This window comes from Alligator sinensis, unplaced genomic scaffold (assembly GCF_000455745.1).
Source record: "Alligator sinensis unplaced genomic scaffold, ASM45574v1 scaffold608_2, whole genome shotgun sequence".
NCBI classification, from domain to species: Eukaryota; Metazoa; Chordata; order Crocodylia; family Alligatoridae; genus Alligator; species Alligator sinensis.
In genome coordinates this window covers 350322-364835 of record NW_005842527.1, presented here as the reverse complement: position 1 = coordinate 364835, position 14514 = coordinate 350322, and the positions used below count along the sequence as shown (strand labels likewise).

Below are 14514 nucleotides of genomic sequence, written 5' to 3'. Positions count from 1 at the left end.
CAGCACCCAGTGCAGGAGCACAGCAGGGGTCTGGCAGCTGCATGGAAGAGGCAATGCCCCACAGCACCTGCAGGTGCAGGGCAGGTTGCTAGGGGTGTGCTGCAGGGAGAAGGCACTGGCCCTGCTGCCCAGAATCTGCCTGCAGGCAGCCCTGGGAGGCTGACAGACCTGGTCAGGGGCTACAGCAGCCTGAAGCCTGCTTCAGCTCTCTGCTGGCCCCAATAGCACTGCTCTGGCAGCCACACAGCAGTGCATTGCCAGGCAGCAATATTGGGGTGCTAGCAGGCAGGTACAGGTAGCCAGTGGCCTGCCCAGGGGAACACACGGGGCCTGCAGTGCCCTCAGGCTCCCTGGTGAGTGTACCCCAGGGCTCAAAATGCCTTCTGGCTTTTATAGCCTGCAGACAGAGGCTGCCATAGAGGCAGCCCAGCCCTGGAGCAGGAGAGGATTCTAGTCTACGGCCCTGAGGCCAGCCCCTAGTGGCTAGGCAGACCCAGGAGCAAACTTGCTCCCGGGTCATATCTACACATGAACTACTGCATATTAACTAATCTCACTTAAATTTGCTACTTTCATTTGCCCAGGGATTAAGGTTTTTTACCATGCAGTAAGTGTGCACACACATACACACACACACTTACTGCACAGTAAACTGCACTGATGCACAGAAATACGTCTGGTGTAGATGTCCCCAGTATAACAGAAAGCAGACACCAGTCTTATAGCTAGAAACCTTTTGTAGTGTGAGCGCATCTACATGAGAGGTTTATTACAGATCTGACTAATTCATCGTTTCATAGTTGGTAGGGTCAGAAGTGACTTTACGAGCTTTATGAGCACTTGTGGTGCTCTGGCCAGGTGCAGGACGACTGGAAGAGGGCCAATGTGGTCCCTATCTTTAAAAAAGGGAAGAGGGAGGACCTGGGCAACTATAGGCCCATTAGTCTTACTTCAATCCTGGGGAAGCTCTTTGAGAAGATTATCAAGGAGCACATCTGTGATAGACCAGCAGCGGGGATGATGCTCAAGGGCAACCAGCATGGTTTCATTAGGGGCAGGTCCTGTCAGACCAACCTGATTGCCTTCTACGATCAGGTCACAAAATCACTGGATGCAGGTGTCACGGTGGATGTAGTTTTTCTGGACTTCAGGAAGGTCTTTGACACTGTCTCCCACCCCATCCTCATTAAAAAGCTAGGTGACTGTGGCATTGATGCCTACACAGTCAGATGGACTGCAAATTGGCTGAGGGGTTGTACTCAGAGGGTGGTGGTGGATGGGTCATTTTAGACCTGGAGGGAAGTGGGCAGTGGGGTCCCTCAGGGCTCGGTCCTTGGGCCTGCACTGTTCAATTTCTTTATTAGTGACTTGGACGACGGGGTGAAGAGCAGCCTGTTTATATTAGCAGATGACAACAAGATTTGGGGTGAGGTGGGCATGTTAGAAAGGAAGGACAGATTACAGCAGGACCTGGACAGGTTACAGGGGTGGGCAAATGAAAATAGGATGGGATTCAATACTGACAAGTGCAGGGTACTTGGGCAGTAGGAACCAGCAGCACACCTATAGGACGGGGAACTCCCTTCTTGAAAGCACGGTAGCAGAAAGAGATCTTGGAGTCATTATTGACTCCAAGATGAACATGGACCAACAATACAAGGACACGGTCAGTAGGGCTAACTGTACCTTGTTGTGCATCCACAGATGCATCACAAGCAGGGCCAAGGAGGTGATCCTCCCCCTCTATGCAACACTGGTCAGGCTGCAGCTGGAGTATCGCATCCAGTTCTGGGCGCTGCACTTCAGGAGGGATGTGGACAGCATTGAGAGGGTCCAAAGGAGGGTCACTCGCATAATCCGGGGACAGCAGGGCAGACCCTATGAGGAGAGCCTACGGGACCTGAACCTGTTCAGTCTTCACAAGAGAAGGCTGAGGGGGGACCTGGTGGCCGTCTATAAATTTACTAGGGGGGACCAGCGGGGTTTGGGAGAGACCTTGTTCCCCCGAGCACCTCCCAAAGTAACAAGGAATAATGGCCATAAGTTGTTAGACAGTAGGTTCAGACTAGATATTAGAAGGCAATACTTCACCGTCAGGGTGGCTAGGATCTGGAACCAACTTCCAAGGGAAGTGATGCTGGCTCCTACTTTGGGAATCTTTAAGAGGAGGCTTGATGATTACCTGGCTGAGGTAATTTGAGCCCAGTTTTTCTCGCCTGTGCACAGCAGGGGGTCGGACTAGAAGATCTACAAGGTCCCTTCTGACCCTACATCTATGAATCTATGACCTGAACAGATCATCAAGTCCGACCCCCTGTCATGGGCAGGAAAGAATGCTGGGGTCAAATGATCCCGGCTAGGTGATTATCTAGCCTCCTTAGCCAAATTAGCTGTGCAGTAAATGTTGTATGTCTACATCTGCACCCCTATTAGGCTGCACTAAACTAATTTACTCTGCAGCAGGATAGTACTTGTAAATATAAGTACTGTCCTGCTGTGAAGTAAAAAACTCTGCAGCAGCACATGTGTAGATGCTGCCCCAGCTGGTGGGAGCATGAGATTGTGCAGAAATTCCCCTTTTTCTGCCTCTCACTTGGGTCATTACAGGTGAACCTCTCTCTCTCTCTCTCTCTCTCTCTCACTTTTTTTTTTGGCTCAGGCTGGTCAACTAGGTGACCTAGCCAAATAAATTCCTGAGGGGAGGGGGAAATGCTCTCTTCTTCCAGTGGGCATTTTGAAAAGCCACAAGCAAAGTACCTCCAGGCGGCTGCCTGAAAGATTCTCTGTAAGTAAAGACTTAGAAATTAGCCAGGAGTTAGGATTTATGTCTAGGTCAGATGCATTCAAAAGGATGATTATGTCCAAGACTTTTTAAGACTCTGATTGATTGTTTGCTCAAAGTGTATTCTGACTTCCTTGTTCTACCCATGCCCCCTCCCCCTGATTGATAAAGGTATTGGGTTACAGGTGCCTTGCTGTTTTACTGTGGAGCGGGTAGAGGCAAGCCTTTTTGCTCTCAGCTTGGCCAGCGAAGCTTGTCACTTTATGTTCCCTCAGTAATACCTGAGGTTATCTTGGGATGCTCCGGACTGTAAGAGACACCCAGAAATATTAATGTGAGCAAAGCACCCCCAAGGGTCTCAGAGTTTATGTATCCTGGGCTGCACAGAGCCCTAACATAGACCGGTGCCCGGGTGGTGGCAGCATTACCGCAGGCTTGTGTCCAGGAAGCAGGACAGCCAGCTGTAGGCACCCTGTGGGAGACACAAGAAGTGAGGTTTTTGGGCGTGGCACAGTGAGGCAGGTGGCTCTGCATACTAGCAACCCCTACTGTGCCACCACACTCCAGTCTCTCTGGGGGCATGGCTTTGAATCCCACCATTGCCACCATGTGTGGTGGCACAGGAACCAGCACCACCTCGCATCAGTGGCTGCCCTGCTAAACCTTTGACCTTGGGTGGAAACACAACTGTCAGCAGTGATCATTGATTCCACTGATCTTGTGGAACCAGTGCACTGCCAATTCACTGTTTTTAAAAAAATATGTAAAATGAATCCTTCCGCATCAACACATTAAACCGTGCGTCAAGTCAGCTTCACCTATGGTACTCCATCCTGACATCAGAAGACCTATGTCTAGACACTGTGAGACCTGTGTTCAAGTCTCAGCTGTCACTGAAAATACTCCTTTTGCATTAGGAAAGCTGGATCATGAATGGTGTGCTTCCACCATTCATGGAGCACAGCCTGCATGAATGGTGGAAGCTGTTACACTAGATATGGCCCAAACAATAGTACTGCAGTCATTTACCTTTTGTGGAGTAAAGTTAGACAAACATTCAGGACCTGTCCACAGTGCTGTCTACCAGTAGGTCTGCAACTGAGGCTTTAATTTGCCAGTTCAGGCTGCATTCATCCTGAAGACGGGTACCATTACAGATCACCATTACCAGTTGTATTGGATCTGTGCTTGCTGAAGTCACACACAAAATTCTGAGTAGGCATCATGATTTGGTTTCACAGAATCACAGAATCATAGAGACATAGGGCTGGACCTCCAGAGGTCATCTAGTCCAACCCCCTACCTGAAGCAGGATCATCCTTACCCAAACCATCCCAAACAACAATAATCTAAACTCTTCATAAAGCTACTGTCAACCATGACACAACACTAGACATAACACCCCAAACTGCCACAGGTAAAGCAGAAGAACCACAGCAGCCAATGTCCTGCTTCTTTACAAGGTTGTTAATATATGCTCAAGAGATCCCAGATAGATTCCCCCCCCAATCCATATCAATCTGAGTATGCAGTAAAATTCCTTCCTGACCCCAAATATGGAAATCTGTCTGGCCCTGAATAGAGGGGCAAGGCCCTCTAGCCAGAAACCTCTGGCTTTAGTCCCAGCAGGAGTTTGTCACCTTTTTTGTGTTCAGATACCGTGCACAAGGATTCCCACATTTTCAGGCTGTTATGTCCACCATGGTTTCTTGCCTCAAGTACATAACATCTATGGTATGCACCTATTCACATTTTTATTTCGTTCCAGTGGATGATTTGAATAGCTCTGTCCTGCATGAGGAGCCATCCGTGACTATGCACTGCTATGCTTTCATTCTTGGACATACAATGGGAGAAAGTAACTGGACCAACTCTGGGAGTAGAAGACAAGAATTCATCATAGTACTCCTCTCTTGTGTTTTACTCTAGGATTAAAAGACTGGCCTGGTCCATACCTGGACCTCCCTTCACACTGCCCAGCCAGAAGTACTCTCCTTCAGGATAACTAACCCTACAGGCTAGACTGCCTACACCCTGGTGTATAACAGGCAATGTCTTGTGACAGAAACACATCCTGAGTTAACTCAAATGAGAAATCAATTAACTATAGTTCCAAGAGGGCTAAAACTAAGCTAAGCCAGGACCTTGAGAAGTTAGGCGACTGACAAACATGGGGGGAGCAGTGCTTTACTGGATGAGAAACATGTCGGTTTGACCTGGCTCCCCAGCATCTGTATAGATTCGGCACTTCAGTGGGGCTTTTTGGCACTTTTATTTAAAGCTGATTCAATCAGCTATTAGAAAAAAGCACCAAAAAGCTCTGCTGAAGTGCACAATTTATACAGACATTGGGTGAGCTGGGTCAAACTAACATGATGCCTCTTCTGGTTATGAACTGTGCTGAGTGGGGGTGCATGGAGTTGAAAGTAAAGCACTGAGTTTGTTTGGGTTTTTTGTCCACGTCTATAAGCAGTCTTAGTGGCTTTCAGATCAGTAACTACAGGTAAGGGTTGAGAACCTGGACCACTCACCTAGACAGTGCCAGAACAATAAATCTAGAATCAGGTTTGTGCCAACCTCTCAAAATTGGTATGTACCCTGCACATACTGACTTTAGGCCTAGGGACAGACATTACACATAAACCGGCTTAAGTAATCAGAAACGGGTTTAAACCTGTAACAGAACAGAAGTTCAGTGCACATAAACCAGTTTCAAAATGGCTGAAACTGGTTTAAGATAAACCTGGTTGAATGTAGTTATCAAACTTAACTGATTTAGGTCAAACCAGCTTATGAGACTTCTGTCTGAGGCCCCGTCCTTGTTCAAGTTAAATCACAGTCCCCCAGCATCTCAGCATGCTTTCCATCCCTGGGCTGGGCTGAGCTGTGCGGTCTGCTCCAGCAGAGAAGGGTTGCGGGGCAGGGTAGGCAGGAACTTCCCCCCACCTCAAGCAAACCCTGGCTGGAGCCTGGGGCCAGGGAGGGGGGTTAAACTTCCCTTCCCCTGAGTACAGAGCTTTCCTGCCCTGCTAAAAACCTACTTATGACTGTAACTGTGGTCTACTAATCCCAGAGGCACTTGGAAGGAGGAAGAAGAAGGGATAAGCAACCCTGCAGAGTCCTTCTGTTGTGATTCTGGACTACAAATCCCAGAGACCTCAGGGACAGCAGGAAGAGGAAGTGAACACACAGTCCATGCTGGCTACATGCCAGAGGGCAGTGCAGTAGCACCCCCTCTTCTGGCCTGAGCCACTGCAGGTAGATGGCTGTATTTCCTGAATCAAAAGTGAATGTCCAGTTATTTCTCAGTTTAATATCTGAAGCTTAAACTAACATGCAAAGACTAAATCAATTTAGCCTCAAGCTTTTTGACTCCCTGTACTCAGGTTCCCACCATTCTGTGTGAAAAATTTTGGGACGGGACCTATGGTTCTATCAGAGTGCTGTGATGGCATTTTTATTACTAATCTCAAGGTATTTGTTGGGGTCTTTTTGCAAAGCCCCAGGTGTTAGACATATAAGACTGCTTTCAGCCAAAGGTTTTTAGCTGTCATAATTTTAGACAACATTTTTAGAAGTTTGTAGCAAGTGCATCATAAAAGGTCAAAATAGAACACAAAATGAATTAGCTGAAGACAAAATGTTATGGTTTTAAGTTAACCCCATGACTTGTGAGGAGAAGAGTGATTCATGACTTTTGAGGGTTTTCAGTGCATGAGGTGTGTGCGGAAATTGTAAGGTGTAGCAACCAGTCCAGCCACATTCCCTGTGCATAAAGTGTGAGGGCCCATAAATAGTAAAGTGTCATCCACCCTAGCCTTGCTTAAGAGCCTCTATTATTCTAAAAACAAAACAAACTATTGCCCAGGCTTCAGCTAAAAGCTTCAGACCCTCATAAATCAATTTTTACTGCATCTATGAAAGGAACGCCTCCTCTCTAAAGGATATCTCCATGACAAACTTTAAACTTCTCCTATCCCTTGCATTGGAATTGACCATGGACATTTTTTTAAAAATGGGAATAAGTATATTTTCTCCCTAGTCTACTCATATGTAATATATTCTAATTTAGCATTGGTCTTTAATGGCAGACTCAAGCCATGTACAGGTGTTATGTTTCTATCAGGAGAATGCCACTTCTGGTAGAAACTAGGAGTAAACAAGCATTCATTCAATTTATCCTGGAAGAAACATGTCTCCTCTGGTGGCAAGATCTTCCAGGTCTGGAAGACCTGCCCTGAAAGAGTTTCTGCCACAAGAATGGCCATCTATATGGTGTTCAACTCTCCTCTCAGCCACCTACTACTCCTCACCCTTTCTCCAGACTGAGCAGTGCCTGTCTGGGGAATAGGTGGGAGAGATTCCCCTGCTGATCATCTCCTCATATGGTCTGGTCTGGAGGGGAGTGGAGCAGCAAGGCAATGAGCCACACACTTTCCCAGGCTGGAGGCTTCCCAGGAGCAGGGAAGAGGGGGCAGCTTTAGGCTGAACATCAGTACTGTGCCCCCTCATAAAATCATAGAAAATTAGCATTGGATGGGACCTCAGGAGGTCATCTAGTTCAAACCTCTGCTCAAAGCAGGACCTTCCCCAACTAGATCATTCCAGCAAGGGCTTTGTCAAGCTGGGCCTTAAAAACCTCCAAGGATGGAGAGTCCACCACCTCTCTAGATAACCTGTTCCACTGCTTCACTACCCTCCTAGTAAGAACGTTTTTCCTAATAACCAAACTAAACCTCCCTTGCTACAACTTGAAACCATTGCTGCTTGTTCTGTCATCTGTCACCACTGAGCATTCCAGCTCCCTTCTCTTTGGAACCCCCCTTCAAGTAGTTAAAGGCTGACCTCAAATCCCCTCTGTCTTCTCTTCTCCAAACTAAATAAACCCAGTTCTCTCAGCTTCTCCTCACAAGCATAGGCAGAGGGAGAAAAAATTATTTGGAAGGGCTGAGCATGTGTGCTCATGGGCACATGCATGCATGCTGGCCCCCTTTCCTTCCCCACCCAGCAGATAAGTCTGTGGGAGAAGGGGCAGGTGAGGGGGAAGGGCCGTGGGCGGAGGCAGATCAAGGCCCCAGCAGTGAGGAAGGGAGTGGGGTAGAGACAGGGGCAGGGGTTAGGGTGAATGGGGCCCTGGCAGGGCTGGGAGGGAGACAATTGGAGACTGGGAAGCTTGTACAGGGGTGTGTGTGGGGTGGGGCTCCCACCATTGTGCGGCTGCCGCTGTGCACTGGGCTCTGTGCCCTGCTGCCATTGCCTCTGGAGCCACATGACACCATGTGCATCCCACTGCTGGGCAGGCAGGGGGCACAGTGCAGCCCAGCAATGGCAGGTACATGGCATTGTGCTACTCCTGGGGCAGTGGCAGTTGGGTGCAGAGATCAGCACGCAGTGGCAGCCGCCTCCACCCCGTGCACAGATTGGGGGAGCGCACTCTGCCTGGGTGCATGCAGCAGCAGAGCCCCCCTGCACCTCTGGATGACCCTCCCAGGCTCTGATTGTCCCACAGCCCAGCCTGGCCAGGACCCCATTCACCCCAGCCCCTGTCCCTGACTCTGCCCCACTCCTTCCCTCACCATGGGAGCCTCAATGTGTACCCCCACAGCCCCTTCCCCTTCACAGAATTGACTGATACTTTCCTGCCACGCTGGGCAGCCAGTGATCCATACACCAGGCTGTGATCCTGCCTGCATGTGTGCCCCTCCCAACCCCTGCTGCAGTTGCCCAAAGCCTGCGGCTGGGCTGCCCAGTGGCCCAACCCGCTGCCCTGCATTTGCAAGGGCTGAGCCCCATTAGCACAGACCTTCCCCTGCCTATGCTCACAAGTCATGTGACCCAAACGCCTAAGCGTTTTCATTGCTCTCTGCTGGACTCTCTTCAACTTGTCCACATCCTTTCTATAGTGGGAGGAAGGGGCCCAAAACTGGACACAGTACTCAAGATGTGGCCTCATGAGTGCCGAATAGAGTGGAGTAATTACTTCCCTTGATCTACTGGCAACGCTTCTACTAATGCAGCCTAGAATGAGGTTAGCCTTCTTGGCAACAAGGGCAAACTGCTGACTCATATCCATCTTATTGTCCACTGTAACTCCCAGGTCCTTTTCTGCAGAGCTGCTGCTTAGCAAGTCAGTCCCCAGACTGTAGCAGTGCATGTGATTTTTCCATCCTAAGTGCAGGACTTTGTGCTTGTCCTTGTTGAACCTGTGAGATTTCTTTGGACCCAGTTCTGCAGTTTGTCTAGGTCACTCTGAATCCTAGACCTACCCTCCAATGTATCTACAACATATCTCCCGGAAAGATTTCTAGCAGTGAAAATTTCATACCCTTAGAAAGTGTAGCTGTAATAGGGTTATAACCTCTTTAAGCTTAGTTTTGCTTAAAGTTAGAGCACAGAAAGAACCTGCATCATTGATGCAGTGCTATATTAAAGAATGGTTTGGGCTCTTTTTAGGAACAAGAGGGTTGAGGCATCCTTTTAAAATAACGGTAGAAACTGCCTCAACTTGTAAAGAGTGATATCACTGCACTTTGTTGACAAGGACAGAATTCCTGTGATTGTGTAGTGATCAATTCAGCTTCACTGTAAAAGCTTACAAAATGGGGGAAAAGAGAAAATTAAGGAAAGGTTGGAAATTTGGCAGTGGAAGACAGTCACTTTTCCTTGCAGGTTGTCTACTTAAGTTTACACCCAGATAGCTGACTATTAATTTGTAGGGGGTCTACCCAACTCAGTGGAGCAGGTGGCCAATTTCACAGGCAGATCACAGGGCCAAACACCATTTTTGCAGGCTTATTGTGACAGGGAGCCCCCCCAACACCTCTGACTGGCTGGGGGGCACCAGTGGCTCTATGCTTCTGCCACTGATTGGTTAAAAGATCTGTCCATCATGTGGCCCTGCCCCTCACTGCTTACTGGTGGAGAGGGATGGGGCCACAGGCAGCCCTCTCAGCCAATCAGCAGTGAGAGGAGGAGGCAGCAGCCATTTTGCTTGCCCTCCTTCATGCTGGCAGCCCTTCTTCCCACTTCCTCAAGAGTCACAGCAGCTATTAGGACTGTTGGCTCCTACTACAGAGCCAACATTTTATTTTAGTATATTTTTTTTCCCCCCTGCCAACTTTGCAGACATCACTCAATTTTGCAATTTCTGCAATTTTTGCAATTTCCCTATTAATTTGTTTTGTGGAAGCATCTACTGGGCCTATCGTATGGAGGAAAAAACAAACCACTGTTGTGGGTAAAGAGAAACTTCATATGAAGAAAGTGACTGGGAAGTATTAGAAAGGAATGGATTTAACAAAGGAGACTATAACTGTTAGGAAACGGAACTCCTGGCTTCACACTATGGGCCCTGAAAGGTAAACGCCCCACTGGAGAGTGGGTGAAAAAAAGCCTTTATTTTTATTTTTTAAATTTCTTTTATCGTCTTTGCACAGAGGTGAATATTAGTATTTTCATTTTCAGGCACTACCTAGTTGTACTCTTTGCTTCAGGGAAGCAACTGTAATAGTTTTAGTCTGTTAAAAGAACACACAAAATTATTAATTGCATAAAGCTGGTCTTTATTCCATAGGTAAAACTTGTTTTAAATTTGTTCCAGATCTGATTTAACAGGGAAGAAGGCCAAGCGAGTCTAAGAAAACTTACTCCCTGGCTGTTCCTAAACTCTCAGACCTAGCTGTCCAAGGCCATCTTCAGCTTTCTATTAAATGAATTTTTGTCTGAAAGATGCCTGGACCAGAGAAAATCCACTGCCTCCTTTAATTTCCTGTTATCATCACATACAGTTGGAGGATTTTCCTCAAGAATGGGAAACTAGGCATTTAGAAATGCTGGTGGCATTTAGAAAGCTGGTGGTCATCTTCTCCTTTTTTTTGCTAAGGTACACCTTACTGCCATGCCTGCAATCAGCTAGGAGCAGGTTGCATACAGTTCATTATGGTGTTCTATATATTAAATAAGTTAGTGATGTCTGGGTCTGCATAACTGTTTGCACATTTTGTTGATAATCTCATAAAGACCATAGATTAAATTATGTGTAGAGACTGAACCATTTTATCATCTCTATTAAGTGAAAAAACCTAAGTAACGTAATAAGGATTAAAGCAAAAAGTTTATTTGGAAACATTATGAAGCTTAATAGGAACTGAAGAGCTAAATAATTTAATAGAAGATGTTCTTAAGGTGTTTTTGAACCATTCTATTGAATTCTGTTGCATGGACATAATTCCATTAGATTGTTTAAAATTAAATCTAGAGAAGGGGTTTATGTTAAACTCAATAGATTTTGTTCCCTTAACAGTCCAGGACACACCGAATCACATTTATTTAGCATGTAAGTCTTTTCCGACAGAGGCCATCTTTCATTTTGTCTGTGTACAATCTCTGGTACAGGGGCAAGCAATTATTTTGCCTGGAGGGCTACTTTAGGAATTTTGATGAGCTGTTACAGGCTGGGAGTGGGGGGCAATGACTTGTCCCAGCCTGGTGAAGGTTGTAGGAGGCAATTGATTCTATCCAGCCCAGGCCAATCCACCTCACACACACCACTGGGGGCACTGGATGGAGCCTGGGCCTCCGTGGAGACCAGCTGGGACCCCTGCGGGCAGGGTGGGATGGGACCTCAGGCAGGTGGGGAGCAGCGTCAGGGAGTGGAAGCAGTGAGCAAGGGCTGGAGTCAGGATCCCAGCGTAGTGACAGAGCGGGGTTGGGGCATGGGGCTGGGGCAGAGCTGTGATCTGCTCCTATCATGTGCCTGTCACGTGGGGAGTTTATCACAGCTCTGCCCCAGGTCCTGGCCCCATGAGGTCACTGCCCTGTGATCCTTGGCCCCAGCCCCTGCCCCCACCCATATCCACCTGTCCTGCTCCCAGATGCTGCTCCTCACCCACCCATGGCTCCACCCCATCTGCCTGGCCAAGTGTGCCCTGCCCATGGGGGTCCCAGGCCACTCTCTGTGGAGACTCTGCCTGCCTGCCCATCCACTCCATCCAGTGCCCCTGGTGATGTGCGCCGGTCTGATGGGTCAGGGTGCCTCAGCAGTAGGGCTGGATCTGGTAGCAGCAGAGATGGTGGTGATGGAAGCAGCAAGGAGCTGCTGCTGTGGGGGCTGCCAGAAAGCAGAGTCTGGCCACTGCACCATGCTGCTCCTGCCATGCCATGCACCCGGAGGCGGTGGGACCAGCCACATGCGTCACAGCCCCAGTTACTTCCTACACCTAGGATTGGTGAGATCAACTGACCCACAGTGGGCCGAATAGAATTCCTTGGCAGGCCAGATCCATACTCACCAATTCCCTTCTGTGCCCCCGTGATGAACTTATAGGCAGCCACAAGGTCGCCTCTCAACCTTCTCTTGCGGAGGCTGAAAAGGTCCAGTTTCTCTAGTCTCTCCTCGTAGGGCTTGGTCTGTAGGCCCTTAACCATATGAGTGGCCCTTCTCTGGACCCTCTCCAGGTTATCCGCATCCTTCTTCAAGTGTGGCGCCCAGAATTGTTCACCTCTTATTATACTACTGAGTCTTCCTCAGGCTTCCTAGGCTAAAGACCTAGGAAACAAAATCTATGGAAATTTTTGGTAGCAATTATCCAGAGTTCCTGTACTTCACACTGAAGACATTCATTGGAGCTGAGTCAATACCTAAATGTTATGCCTTCCCCATACCTGAAGTACTCTGTATGGCTGCACCCCAAATTGTATGGCTTGATCTGAGAAGAGATGAAGGGTTTCACAGACTGTGCGCTAATTCAGCCGAGTACAAATACAATTGTCTATTCAGTTAGCTGGTCTTGAAATGACTCATAGTGCAGCTGTTAGATTTACATGTGGTTAATGGATTTAAGTGTGTGTTTGGCTTCTTTGTCAGGTCATATTAAATAAGTGGAACTGGCTTGACTGTATGACAACTTTGAAAGAAAAAGTGAAGGATAGGAATGGAGGGCTTGAGCCTCAATGCTGAGGAAATAAAGCAGACCTACTCTCTTCCTTATGTCTACCACAGTGTGAAGGCCTAGTATAAAAGAGTTCAAGAAACATTTAACCTGCAATTTCATAGCACAGTCAGTTCTCTCGATAAGCCAATAATAGTGTTAAGTAAAAAATGGGTGTCCTTGCTGCCAGCATATAATATCTCTTTGGAAACAGCAGACTAAGGCTCCTGGGCCTTAATTCTTGGAAGACATTTTATTCTGAGTGTTTTGCTTATACAGCATACAATGTCAGCAACTAGTGGAATTCTTACTGCAAAATATTTTACACATGCACACACACAGATAGATAGATAGATAGATAGATAGATATGCGTTCCAATACACTTCAAAGGCTGGAAACTATGATCAGATAACCAGCATGCCCCAGCCCCAGGAGGGCACCAGCTACATGTTCAGTTCAAGATGCAAAGTAAACCAGCCCCAAAGTTATCGCATGCATTTTGTGTAATAATTTTGTGGCTTATTCCCTGTTTTATCATACCATTAATTGCATGAACTGTGGCTGGATTCCTATTTAAGACATAATTAACTGGTTAATCATGTCTTAAGTGTAACATCTGCCCCTGGGGCCAGTGGGTCCACACAGAACAGTGCAGTACCATGTAGCAATACCTGGGCTGGCTCTGAATGGCATAACTGCATTGGCACAGGAATGCAGCTGGAGCTAAAATAACTTGCTTCTTGCAGAGCTATTTGTATGTCTGCAGTTTGTAGACATACCCTTGATGCAATCTGGAGCAGTTAGAGGACTACCCTAAATTATTCTATCTGTCAGTGACCTGATGGGACATTAAAGCAATTGGGATTTACCAGGGCACAGGAAGGCCTGAAAGGGGGTGATAGGAAAATTTTGCTGCCTGTCACTGAATAGAAAATCACTCTCTGATGAGTGATGAGCAATCCTTCCATTCCATTATCTGTCACCTTGCAGCCTGAATACAGGAAAACATCTATGTGCATTCACAGAAAATAGACTGGAATTACACCGGGAATTAATTTGGCTCTGGGAATACATTAGAGTAAGACCTGGGTTGAATTTAGTTTATTACTTTTTACCATGGTTGTTACTAATTACTCAGATGGTAGTTAAAAACAATTAGTCTAATTATATAGGCACATTGCAATTTAAAAGGCTCAGCTTAAAGTGCAGAACCACAAGCTTTTCATTTAAATGGTAAAAGTTTTTTTAATAGCTTAGATGAGCCAGGAGAAACCTGTGGTTATATATTTTAAGATGTTCCCTTTAAGTTACAATGGACCCCTATCATCAGACTTAATTGTTCTAAACTACCATGTGAGTAATCTGTATTAGCACTGTTTGAAAAGTAACTCTAAATTCCATTTAAAGATACATTGTTTTTATCATGTTCCTCAGGTTTACTTCTGCATCTTTTATTTGCGTGGGTTTTCCTACGAAGTCAATGGGACCATGGAATGGGTAACAGTGGCATGAGTGAGAAAGGTAATTAACTGTATTAGTGTGAAAAAAGGCAAAAGTAGGGTAGGTTTGCACTTTATAAATTAACTAAATCAGAGATTCATAAGCTTTCATAAGCAATAAAGGATGCCAAATCTACCCTGCCTTATCCATGAGTGAGACCTGCCATAGGGCACAATTTTGCAACCTTTTAAAGAACAACATGAATAACAGCTCTAGAATAAGGAGAGGTGGTAGAAGGGACACAGTTGTATGCCCAATACCCCATCTGAGTAGGGGAAAGTGGGCCTTGGTTCTGCTTTTCC

The 14514-nt window shown here is 46.9% G+C and overlaps 1 long non-coding RNA gene across 1 annotated transcript in view; it reads left to right on the top strand.

Moving 5' to 3' along the window:
- Positions 1-9958: 9958 nt before the first annotated feature.
- The window catches only part of LOC112551616, a 5255-nt gene continuing 699 nt past the window's right edge, over positions 9959-14514 (top strand). Inside the window, exons 1-2 of the long non-coding RNA XR_003095908.1 lie at positions 9959-10140; positions 14147-14233. This is a non-coding gene — a long non-coding RNA (uncharacterized LOC112551616). The remainder of the gene's footprint in view (positions 10141-14146; positions 14234-14514) is intronic.